The sequence below is a fragment of the Lissotriton vulgaris genome, chromosome 2_1, assembly GCF_964263255.1.
Source record: "Lissotriton vulgaris chromosome 2_1, aLisVul1.2, whole genome shotgun sequence".
NCBI classification, from domain to species: Eukaryota; Metazoa; Chordata; class Amphibia; order Caudata; family Salamandridae; genus Lissotriton; species Lissotriton vulgaris.
Genome location: NC_141687.1, coordinates 2017579970 through 2017593327, shown reverse-complemented (window position 1 = coordinate 2017593327; position 13358 = coordinate 2017579970). Strand labels below are relative to the sequence as shown.

General features: G+C 44.8%; 1 non-coding gene across 1 annotated transcript; it reads right to left on the bottom strand.

Moving 5' to 3' along the window:
* Nucleotides 1–4338: 4338 nt before the first annotated feature.
* LOC147733657 (small nucleolar RNA SNORA76) lies at nt 4339–4472 on the bottom strand. The gene has a single exon (XR_015308933.1). It is a non-coding gene; the product is annotated as a small nucleolar RNA SNORA76 (small nucleolar RNA).
* Nucleotides 4473–13358: the final 8886 nt, after the last annotated feature.

Sequence of the window (13358 nt, the reverse complement as noted above, 5' to 3'; positions counted from 1 at the left end):
CACACAGGCTCCCACCCACCTGAAGCGATCCAGAACCAAGCTGACCCCCGCCCCCAAAGGCCAGCTGAAGCACAAACACCCTCCATAGGCAAACTGAAGCGATCTAGAAATAGGCAGGCCACAGGCCCCCGCCCACCTGAAGCGTCCTAGAACCAGGCTGTCACAGACCCCCACTTCCACCCTTGCCTATCCTTACTTATCCTCTTCTCCTTGTCTTGGCGCCATGAAGGTACCTGCTCATGGTTTTTGGCGCTTAATAATCCACTCACATAAATAAGTCCACATTTTCGATCTCGCCATTTTTATGTTTAGAAAAAACACAAATTTACAGCAACAACGTCATCCCCGTTAAGAAAGTGTCTCAAACCCCTTGTTTTGTGCGGTAACAGCCGTCTGCCGAGTCATATTACAGCCAACAAACCTTCCAGGAATTATCAGGTAACTGGGTACAAGCTAGACCGCCCTGTGTACTCTGGTTACTGATGGGGTCAGAGGTCATCTGAAGGGCGTTGGGGGTTCGTTGTTGGCATAGAAGGGCAGAGCAGGCATCCACAGAAGCTGAGAGAGCTGCCCTATTCCAAAATATCAGCCCCCTTCCCCCCCCCCCCACACACACTTTTCTGCAATAAAAGCAGTAAAATGAAGATATTGCCATCAGTCCGCATGCCAGGCTGTACCCGAGGGCATCGTCTGTGAGCTTGTACCGTCCTAGTATCCCCTGCACGGCCTCTGGGGGTGTGCAGGGCGTCTGGGAGGCAGTGAAAGCGGCGTGTAAACAGAGGCCCCCCCGTCTGACCCTGAACCCCAGACCCTGGAGGGGCTTCAGCGGCAGAGTTTGAGGCCGATAAACCCGCTCTGAAATCCCAGCGCCCAGACTAGGCCGCATCTTGTGATAGTGGGCGTACAACTTTGTCACTACTGCATATCAGATCTAGCTCTGCTCGTGCGCCAAGAAGTGGACAGAATCCTCGAGGCGAGGACTCCAGAGCCGGACAGAAGAGGTGGTACGAAGGAGGCCCGTTCCAAGCAAGGCGCCCCAGAGCAAGGAAGCGCCCCGGCCGCTGGTTGTATCGTGAAATGCAACAATAACCAGGGTTTGCCTCTGGGCCCCGGTGCCACTGCACCTGCCGCACCTATGGGAGCCGGGCCTGGTGGCTCAGAGAGACTAATGCGTTCACTGGAGGGGCGTGGGTTCAATCCCGGCGGGTCCACTTAGCCTTTCATCCTTCGGAGGCCGATGAAATGAGTACCATCGAGTTGGGTAAAAATAAAACATCTGTTAATCAGCGTCAAGATACCCTTCTGAATGAGCGTGCGATTTACAAAATACACATGTTACGTTAAAGGAAGCCGTGTCCATCCTCCCATGACGTACACGGTGCCAGCACGTCCTGCTGCTTGAACCTCGCCCCGTGCACAGCTGGCCTCAGAACAGGAGGAAACAGACATGAACATATCTGGGTTTCACAACACGACTGACGCAAATAAAAGTGCTACTTTCGATGACCTCACGGTGATGAAAGCCGGAGCCAATCTTTGACGAGATTCCACCCTACGGGTCTGGTGGTTTAGAATGTCTCAGCTCCCACCCTTTCCAGCTGTGCGGTCTCACTTCTAAGGCGTTTACCTGCCTGCCGTATTACACGGTGAACTACAAACCCCAGGGTGCACTGCGTCAAGTACGTCAGGCAGGGTTGGTCCGGTCTTAAGTCTTCAAATGTTGATCCCTTTTATTGGAATAATTGAAATAAAAGGCTTTGGAAACAGGAGGGGATAAGTCTTTCATTCAGAGACATCTGCCACTATGTAATTACGTCACATTTAGAGTGATGGTCTTTAAATGTATGCCAGGTCACACAATCTTTATAGCCTGATTTTCAGTCTGTCCTTCTAGTCACCTCTTGTATCACCCTTAACCCCAGTGCTCCCAGACTGGAACGTTTCGAAACGGGAACTTCTGACAGACCGGACATCTTTGTTCGCGTTACGTGCTGGTACTTGTAGTGTCACTCGACCCATTATTTCCCTATGCATAAAGGACTGCAGCTACCAGCATATGGTGACCTGAGCAGGTTTAGTAACTGTCACACCTGACAGGGGACATCTGGAGGTACCTAGGGCCAGACAGACCCTCAACATGACAAAGCAAAATACAGCAGATACGACATGAAAAGAGCGAGTGTGAGGCTGGGGGGTAAAGCCAGGGACAACGATCCCTCTCCGGAGCGGGACAGAGGAGAGCTGCGGGCGGAGGGAGGGGGGGGAGCCGGACAGAGGAGAGCTGCAGGCGGAGGGAGGGGGACGGAGGAGAGCTACGGGGGGAGGGAGGGGGGGAGCCGGACAGAGGAGAGCTGCGGAGGGAGGGTGGGGGAGCGGGACAGAGGAGAGCTGCGGAGGGAGGGGGGACGAGCAGAGCAGCTCTGGCATTGGCAGACCTCGCTGGAATAGTAAGGGCCCCTTCCAGCTTGAGCTGCGTTGGCTGAACTGTCTCTCGATCTCATTACTGGAAAGGCCTGGGTGTGGTAAGGAAGAGTTGGAGTGCATCGGAAGAATTGTGTGTTGGGCTTAGCTAGCACTTGGATAGAAACAGCACAAATGGTCGGAATTTGCGGTGCATCTGATTAGTGTGCTCATCCCATTGCTGGAATATGAGGTGTGCTTGATGCCAGGGTCTAGTCTCATTGAGTGAGACGTGTGTGGGTGCCTCCAGATCACTGTAGCAGCGGGACAGTTGAGAGCTGCGGAGGGGGGGGAGCGGAACGGAACGGAGAAGAGCTGCGGAGGGAGAGGGGGTGGGAAACAGACAGGGGGAAGAAGGCACAAACAGACACGGACAGCGAAAATACACGGAGAGCGGGAGGGGGGTGGGAAACAGACAGGGGGAAGAAGGCACAAACAGACATGGACAGCGAAAATACACGGAGAGCGGGAGGGGGGCGGGAAACAGACAGGGGGAAGAAGGCACAAACAGACACGGACAGCAAAAATACATGGAGAGCGGGAGGAGGGACAGCGGGAGCCACGAACAGCGAGACCATCCTCATAGGAAGAGAAACCAAATAATGGCCGACGGAAGGTTCCAAAATTTTGGGATTTGGGGGCGTGTTCGGTGGGCGTGGCTAAAAAGTGGAAAGAAGAACACCGAACACACCTCCAAATCCAAAAAGGACGGAGCCTATTTGGAGTGATGGCTCTCTCCTCCAATGGCTGGCCTCCATTTAGGAAGCCAGCCAATGGGAGAGAGCCAAAATTAGAGGCGGGATGAAGAGCCCCTCTAAGAAACATAAGATCTCGCTACTTCCGGTTCTGACGAACCGGATAGTACCTCGACCTAAAAAGGAACTGTGCGCCCGTGTTGTTGATCTAAAAGTAGGGTGACAAGATTCTCAAAAAAAAACAAAAAAGCAGATACTGTATAAAGCGCTCCAATACCTTCTGGTTAACTTTGCGCCACATAAACTCCAATGGCAATAAAAAAAAAAGCTTACCTATATACAATAAAAACAACATAAACACTGCAACACCAACATATCGGGGTGTTTTACTACATTTCGGTGCAAAATCACTCAATGCATATAGAAAATGTGATACTAAGATTTTGAATTATGTTGAAAAGATGTGCATCGCTACGACACATTATGTTGAGACCGTATTGAGTTACAAAATTCTCTTTGGTGAAGTACTTGTGGGCAGCATTTAGAAGCACAGAAAAATGTATGTGGAAAATCAAACCTAGGGGCAAAATTACATCTGGTTGCAAAATCGACATTAATGCAATATCAGTGTATTAATACTTTAAGAGCACACATACACATCAATTATGTTTGATGCTTTCCTTCACCTCCAGGCACTGCAATGAGCACCACTCCAAGCCATTATTTTACAATCTGTGCCACTCCACTGCAATATACACAGTGCCACTCTGCTTTACAAAACTTTACACTACACCACTGCGCTCTACATAGTTCCAATGCACACCATGCCACATATCTACACTTCACAATTCCATTCCATACCACACAATTCCAAACCCCACAATTAACAAATCCGATACAACCCACATAATTCCACTCAAGCAACATACACCCACAACAAGGGTAAAGGAAATTGTTATTTGCAAAACCAATTGCTCTAGCTCAAAAAATGAAAGACCTATTGCATTTCTAATTCTTTTTAAAGTAAGGAATCAGGAGAAGAAAGTGAGATTGCAGATAGCTCCAGGGTAATCTTCTGGGGGGAAGGAACCAATAGGCATAACCACACTGACTACGACAAGCAGTGATGGGGCGATCTGTGGACTGGGCAAGCACCAGGAGGTGCAAGAGTAAGCAGCGCAATGCATGTAACTTATTCTCAAAAGAACTACTTAGGTTTGGTCCATGAAGCTCCAGTTATTAACAAGGTATTGCTCTTACACAGTTACTTGGCCAGTGAAGCCATTGTTTGGGCTACCACCGGTTCAAAGACTGTTCATGTCAAAAGCCATCCAAATAATGAACACAAATTGAACGTGACCTCCGCCCCAAAAAAACCACGATAGACATTCAATTTTCAAGAACAATCTTTTATTGAAGATCATTTATTGTGCTTCTATTGCAGTTTTTGTCCATATAGCAAGTCAGGCGATGTAGTTTCATCTGAAAGAAAAAAGGGGGAAAAAGAACGGTGTGAGCTGTCAATATTGCAACAGTTGACATTTTAAACAAGCATTGGCATACCCATTAAGTCTCGCCTTTGGGACCTTTTAAGTGTTTAGCAATGCAACAGTTGTTGTTGCACCAAGAATATTGTGTTGCATAACTAAATACTTAGAAGGTCTCAAAAGCGAGACCTATTGGCTATGTCAATGCTTGTTCACTGTGTCATGAGTGGCCTATCCAGGTGTAACAGGTGGTTGTTGATGTCTTTGCAGAGTCTTGTCCTTCGAAGACATTCCCTTTGGGTGTATTCACAAAGGGTTGCCCTGTGCACGAACCTTTTTTCTGGTGGTCTTGCAGGAGAACTTGCATTACACTGAGGTGTCTCTTCTCCTGGGTTCTCATCACGCGTGTGCCGTGGGGCAATCCTCTCTGTAGAAGCATTTGAGAAGGGCAGGTCATGCTGATGTCTCTAGTTTATTGGGGACTGCAGGTGTGAGCATGCAGTTATGGAAGAGCTTAATTGCAGATGGTTGTAATACAGGAGTTTATGCATGTTCTTGCCTTCTCGGTTGCATTCTCCAATTTCACCTGTTGATGTGTTCAGAGAAGGATTAAGTACCAGTGCCTGCTCAGATTAAGCATTGTCACTAAGCCCGACCTGGTTGACCGCTCTAGCCGTTAGGCCACAGGCTCTTCCCTGAAACGATAAGTTTTAACATGAGGACACTCTTGGTTTGTATACAAGAAGAGTATCATGTTTCACCTAATACCATGAGCGCAGTTACTACAGCACGGGCTCATCTACTACAGAATTACGCAGTAGCAAGATAATAAAATGTGAGCTGACGTCGCATCGACATTAGATATCGTGGCTGGTGCTGATTGCTACCGAGCAGTGGAATAACAAAATGCAAAGAACTCACCCTCTCTCTTGGAGTTCTGGCACTAAGGGTGAATGGGTGTTTATAGTGACGTGCATAACTAAGTTGGTAAGAGTGCCCATCCCATTTTACAGAATGGCATTTAAATAGTGTGGCAGGTAAGGTGGACTTTGCTCTCTGCAACACACAGAATGCAAAGGAGAGACATACCTATAGCAGTCGATGCTATCAGCCAGGTGTATTATCCATTTGCTAGGCAGTGCTTGCCTACTCACCTTGGGAGGGAAAACCTTTTTCCCTAACGGTTGATCCTGTGGAGTTCTTGAGGCTTTTAGAGTCACGTGCGGCCCACGGCGGCGCACAGCGGTGGACATGACCGCATAATTGCAGAGAGTTTGGTCCCGGGTGGTTGCCATAGATAAGGTGCGTCATGCTGCAGTAGTCATAATGGCTGATGGAACTTGATGGATCTTGAGTTCGTGCTGCAGAGGTCATCAGTTACTCTGAGCAAAAGCCCCAGAGGCGTCAACCAAATAGTCTTGGCATAACCCTCGTGCTCGAAAAAGCTACTGAGATGTTAAGCTGAAGGCTTTGTGGAGTAAATTAAAACCAACAAAGCACATTTCCTTGCAGAGCCTCACAGCGTTATGGGATTTCAAACAACCATAACTATTTTCCAAACAGATTTAACATGAAAACACCATAGATTTTGAGGTAAAATATTGTTTGTTATTTTTATTTGCACGGCTGCTTCCCTGTTCTACAAAATGTTATTACTTTCTCCAGATGCTACCTAATGCTTGACTATTCCTGGAAAGGGATTGCTTCCAGTCCAACGCAGTTCAGAACTAAACTCAGAGCTCTTAGAAACAAGCTTCGCCGCACCAACGCTTTACTTTTAATGTGAAAAGTAAAGCGCAGGTGCCGCGATTATACCAAAAGTAAAAAAAATAGAAACGCGCATCTATTTCTTTACTTTTCGTATATGTAGCCAATTTTGATCCTATTAAGTATTCATAGATTGCACGACCGAGAGGTGGGCGCTGTTAAAAACCTTGAGATAAAGCAGCGAATGCCGCTATAGAATGTGCGTCAGGAGATCGGAAGGCTGCGGACAAGGGGAGGGCAACGTTTTTATAGGAAACGCAATCATGACCAGTTAGCCGAATTTCCAAATGCTCAAATATCTAGTACCGCTCTTATGGACATTGGCGCGTACTTCTATGATGACTCCATTCATAATCTATAAATACTTAATAGGATCAAAATTGGCTACATAACGTAGAGTATATATTCGAAACGGGTGGCAGCCTGTACAATGTGTGCGTAGCGGCCCTTTTCAATATAGATGCAAAATGGGTGCCCAATCAATTATGGTAACATATAATTAAATAAAACATACAGAGTGCTGCGGTCTTTGAGTAATTAGTTAAACTCTGAGAACTGACTCACAAGATGAAAAGTAGAGAAGTGAATCTTTGAACCCCCCGTTGTTACTCTATTTATTTCAGCAACTGAGGTCTAAATGGGTGAACAGGCCAACTCTAACCAATGAATCACACAAAGAGAGTGTACCAATAATACTGAAATCGCGGTAAGCAAGATTTAAATTATGTTACTAGAACGAGGGAATAGGCTGTCCAATAGTACATTCTGGCCAGAAGCTTATTCTTTATTACTTTATGTTTTTAGCCTAAAATCCATTTGACCCTCTACATACCATAAGACGGTGGCTCAAACGTTAACCAACAAGGGAGTGCCTACATAAAGAGGTACCATATCAACAATGCACTATCTTTGTATTTGTTGGCGAATTATGTTTGAATGAGTTTTTAATTACAAAAATTTCTTTGCCCATGTATAAAACAAATACTTTGAAACTATCATTGAAGTGACAAAGTGAAGCATACCGAGGACTATGAAATTGACAAAACATAGCCTACTAGATTAAATAAGGTATGAACCTATAGATCTATTATTAACATGATATACTATAAAGGGCATAATTTTTTTAAAGCCTTTTTAATCTTTAGATTTACTATCTAGTCTACATCAAAACAAATGCTCTAATAATGAGCGCAGGCCACCGCAACAACTGGCCTAGAAACAATAAAGTTCACAAGCAGAGAATTAGATAGGGTCCGCAAGCAATGTTAGTACGCTAAAAGTGCCTGCAGTGCTCAAGTCGTAGACAGTAAAAAAGAGGGTCGGGAGTCGGGACCGGGCAGGCTGGCAGCTGCAGTATTAGTAATTAATTGGTTGATTCACGGCCATCACACAGGGGCCAGTCAGAGCTGCAGGCACAGTCCAGAGCAGCGTGCCAGGCCAACAGACACACAGTCGTCCCCTGCGCACGCCGAGAGAGATCGATGGTGGCACTGGTGCGCCATGCACGTCACCGTCACTGGGCTGCCCTCCCTGGCTGAAGCACTGCTCACGGATTGGCCTAAAATGTTGCCCAGGGCCGTCATTGGTAGCGCTATCCAGCGCTTCAAGATTGACGGCCCTGGGGACCCACACGTACTCTAGTGTGTCCCGCGCCTCCAAACACGCCACTAATCTAGGGTGTGAGCTCGGCTGTCGGCTTTCACTGCGCAAGTAAAAAGTTAAATCACGTCAGTCACATGCTAGCAGAAGGTGCGCCGCTTGCAGAGACAGTGCACTCTCCACTGCATGATTTTTGCAACAAAATGCCGCCCTCACCATTTTGCCGCCCTAGGCGGCCGCCTAGTCCTGCCTAATGGTAGAAACGGCCCTGAGTATTGTTTTTCATTTCAAGATTTTAATAATGAAACTGTAACGTCCTGATGAAGGTGGAAACAACTGCACACCGAAACGCCGCGTCGACTGTTTTTTTATGTTTGTTTTAATTTCTTGTATTGAAGTCATTCAAGTGTTTTTAATCTTTGAATTAGATTGTAACTATTAGGGAGGCCATAGGCACATGATTCATTTTCTGAATGAAAAGTATTTTAACATAATTTCTATATGTGTTTGCAATATGCACAGTGACCCAAAGAAGGATTTTTAAGTCTGCTTGTTTTTCGCTTAAATGTTGGCTAGCCTATTCCAATATTTAGCAGGTGATTTTCCTGTTGGGTATATAAAAAAGTGTTTTATATAATAGTACAAGACAGGGACCAGGTTTTTTTAAAGTTATTATAAAAGCAGTCACAGACAAGGTGGTCTGCTGACCCCTGCAGGACACCATCCCTGTGAGTGCCGACCATTCCCACTGGGTCGCAAATTGCGACCTGCTTCATGAATATTAATGAGGCAGGTCCCAGGCAACCCACTTGTAATCGTAAAAGTTGTATATCGTAAATGGAAGCCACAAAATCTTTGTCACTGTGCACACGGTGAGACGTAAAGAGGATTGAAAAGCCAAGTGTTTTCTTGGATAAGTGTGTTGGTAAATATAAATTTACATTCAGACGTCAGCTCGATCGAAGCTATGCCGAAATGAGCTGCTGCCTTTGGGCTACACAATTGCTTCATATCTAATCATCAAATGGCTAGAAATCAATCATAAACCCTTCAAGGCTTTGCCCAGTGCAAGCAATCTACACATAATGCTCTCTGTTCGAACAAGCAAAGCAAATATGTCTTATCTACTGTATGTTAGGTAAATTCTGATGCAATGAGAAATTCAGAAGCTGTGGACGTATTACATGGAGAGCAAGTTAAACCTGTATCTGAGAAAAAGAGTCTTTGAAGGGACTTATCAAATAACCTTGAAGTCCTGTCACACTACAGTACGGTCCGGGCAAACACAAGTTTTAAGAATCATCATACCTGCAAATTTCATCTTTGAACACAGCAAATCGAGATCGCCTCTAAGCGATTGTACTTTGGTGGGCTAAAGAAAATTCTGCAAAGAAACAAACTAGGTGGAAGTTGATTGTTTTTCATCTAGCTCTTTTACAGAAGCTTGAGTGTAACCTGGACCAGATTTTTAGAGAGAAACTTGCTCACAAGTCTAGTTTTTCAGGGTAAATAGGTAAATAGGTAAATAGGTAAAACTTTATTTGCATAGTTACTTAAAACCATTGCAATGCATACAATTAATACAACCATATTAAAATGTTCCATGTTTAAAAGTGAATGCTCCCTCATGAGCGTCACAACATGACCTTCAAAAGACGTTTCAATGTCAATACAATTTAAATGTCCCAGATGTTTTTGTCTTTACTGCCTGTGAGAGGTTGTAATCCGCTGTAAGATTTATCCAATCACTTAGTAAAATTTCCCCCATAGCGCAATGGACTACAAAGTGACAATCAGTTTGGCATTTTTAAACGAGCTGCTTCGAGAAATTTAACTAACCTAGTGTTCAGTTGTGGTGATGAGGGATCAAAGCATGCCAGGACAGCTTGTCTCCTTGTCCTGATACCTCTTTGATTAAAGCAAGTTTTTAGCAGCTGTCTCCTTTCTTGACACAGCTCAGTGCAGGTGCAGATTGTATGAATGATGTCGCCCGAGTCCTTGTTGCACAGACTACAGAGAGTGAAAGCCTGCTCCCTTTTCCAAGGTGGAAGCTGCTGCGTGGTTGGTAACACTCCAAGTCTGAACTTTAAAAATTTTTGTTTTAGTATTTTTGAATATCCCAGATTAAAGTAGTGTTGTGGGGCTAAGTGCTTATATGTGGCCAAGGTCATCCAGGCATGCGCTCTGAGCGAGAAGGTCGCCTTATCCTCTAGCAAGGAGAGTGTCTTCAGCGTCTTCCACACCGTTTTTTTGAACGCCGAGTGGAGGCAGTGTGTGTCCCATAAGGGGGACAGGCCTGTGATCGTCAGAGCCTCCTCAAGATATTGGCCTACGGGTGATTTCGGCCTCTGTTGAATCTCTTGCCAGAGGAGGTAGTTTAATGTGTTCGGGTTTGCTGTCCTAATCTTGTGCCAGCAGTTAATGAAAGCGCCGTAGCTAGCCCAAGTTTGCTTTATAAGGCCAAATTCCAGACGAATTTGTGCCGGTGTAGTTTTTCAGGGAATATTATAATGAATTAGAAGGTTGGGATTTTTTGGCAGTTCTGAAAGGAATCTAACACTATAACCACTACTACAGTAGGTAGTAGCAGTGTTTTTTTCCCACGGCATATAAAGGTATTTGTTGTGGAGTAAGACCACTGTTCCAGCAAATGTATGTCCCGTAGAAAGTTCAGCTGCAAAGCATATGATAATTTAAATTAAATATATCGGTAGGAGACATGCCAGTCACTATTTCTGTGACCATTAATATTAGTATTCCTTTGCAAAATAATAAAACATCATGGGGATTACTCCCAAATAATAACTGGTGGTGCCAATGCAAATACATGTGTATGCGCGCACGCACAAGCCCACATGCATATGCACACACACTCTCACGCATACACACACACACATTGCAAAAGCACAGCTAAAGTGAAGTTATGGATTTGATTTCCACCAGAATGATCACTGTAAAACTCTAATTATGGTTAGCTGCTCAACGATAGCTTGCACCCAAAGCACTGCTCATGACCTCACACATGATGTCACAGATGACATCACAAATGACATATCACTTCCACATTCACATAATTGAAGACATGATCCACGTAGGTAGCGTCTGCCTTTCAAACTGTTACTTACTGGGGGAAAATGTTGCAATGAAAGAGTCTGTTTTGGTCCTTAGAAATGGGACCCCGTTCCAGGTTGTTTGTAGGCCGTGACCAGAGACGAGCCCTGCACCCACCCTCCTCTAGTCTATATATGAGGCTAGGCACACGACCTGCAGTGTTTAGGTGCAGGGCCTACCCAACCCAGGCCCTGCCTTCCTGTTCCACTGTGCATAGTGGACTTTGGTCACTGGGAGGCTTGGGTGGAAGACTTGCCAAAGACCAGACCCGTCAGTCAGCACCCGGGTAATTGCCATGCCCAATGCTTTATTAAAGATAAGGTTACATATGAGAATATGAATATGTTATAGCCGATGACAACAAAACAATAATAAATAACAACAAGCATTAGCAAAGCTAATAGTTCTGGCCTTTTTTTAATCAAAATGATTCCTAATTGTTTGGCAAGTCTGTGTGCAGTTGTGTGGCAGAATAAGTGGGTGAATATTAGAATGAGTCAATTATTGGAGGCATCAACAAGCGCATGGATGGAGGAATGAATGAGTGAGGTCAGAGAATATAGCTAGGTTAGTGCGATTGGGTATGGTTGATTAAGGAGTGTGTGGATGAGAAAACGAGTGGGTGAGTGAATGAAGGTGTTTAGGCAGACAGGTTCCAGCAAGCTTACAATCTCAGCCTCAGACAATGGACAAAAAAAGCACATAAATTACATTACTTGAAAAATCCGCTCATGGCTTGCCATCACCATGGTGCATGGGATCCCTCAGTTAAAGCTGCCTAGTACAATTATACATATGGGGGCATATTATCAAGAACAGCATTAGAATTATTGGTGCTTTAGCGGCAAGATACTGCAGCTAAAGCTGCGATAATGGGCTTGATAATATGCCCTTGAGAATTCCCATAGAAGCCCATGTTCACACCAAAACGTGGGCTTCTATGGGAATTCACAAGGGCGTATTATCAAGCCCATTATCGCCGCTTAAGCAGCAGTTTTCTGTCGCTAAAGCAGCGATAATGTTAACGCTGATTTTTGATAATATGCCCCTAAGTGTGCTACTTAGTTATTGTAAGAAGGAAATTGCAAATAGAGGAAACACTGACAGTTCATGGATGCACACAAACGGGCTCCTGCTGCCTCACAAGTGTACTCGTAGTTGTTGACGTGTTTGTGAAAGGAAGCATATGATTGCCCGGCATTTGTCCTAGTACACGCTTGAATGCTGAGCAGAGTACTTGCCCTTGCACATAGATGTATAAATGTTTATTTTTTAAGGCGACCACTGCGAACAGTTTAATTGAAGCAAACGGCATCTAAAAGACATCAAACTGAAGATAAAGTGTTCATTTATTCCCAATTAGGTATCCACTGAATGTTCTTTGTACCGAGAACTCCACATCGCAGTCTGTACCCAAGTGTACCACGAATCTGTACAAAAAATATATAATAACAACTGAAGGTTGGCAGCCACCCTCGCCAAGAGCTATTGTGCCCTGGAGTAGAAGGTTCTTTTTCATAACTTTAGATCATGGAATGACAAGACTTCAACGAGGGCTTCAATACCAAACCAAACAAACTCTTCGGCCCACGACCTGTTGATTCCCTTTAAATGCATTTAAAAAGCGTCATCATCAGCGAAAAACATTAAGTCTGAGGGGGATCTTGAGGCCTTGATGGTGCCATGTTTTTTCCTGACCTTGGAAGTTATGGCTCGCCACAGGTAATCCCATAAAAGTTACCCTGAATCAGAGAAACTCTACCTATGTTTGAGCCGTGCCTCTGATCTTCAGCTTCGAAAGAAGACACCTCTTATAGGCAATTTGTACTTTTTGGGCTGACACTGGGAATGGATAAAATATAATACTAGAAGAAATTCAGTATTTGGTTTATTACAACCATACAATATAACACTTAAAAATGTTTTTTCTACAATGTATGTTAAAAGACAATTTCACGATAAAATACATCATTATGACTGGATATATAAAAAAAAAAAGATTTTCCAACTCGTTAATAACCATGGGCCCGATGTAGGTAGGCCATTACCGATCGGTAACGGCCGAAAATACCGATTTTCGTCCCTTACCGATCGGTATCCAGCCATCGAGATGTAGGGCAATGCAAATCGTCCAAATCGGTAAATATACCGAATCGGAATGACTACCGATTCGGAAATAATCCGATTCGGAAATACCCTGAATCGGTAACAGAACGAATCGGTAACATACCGATTCGAT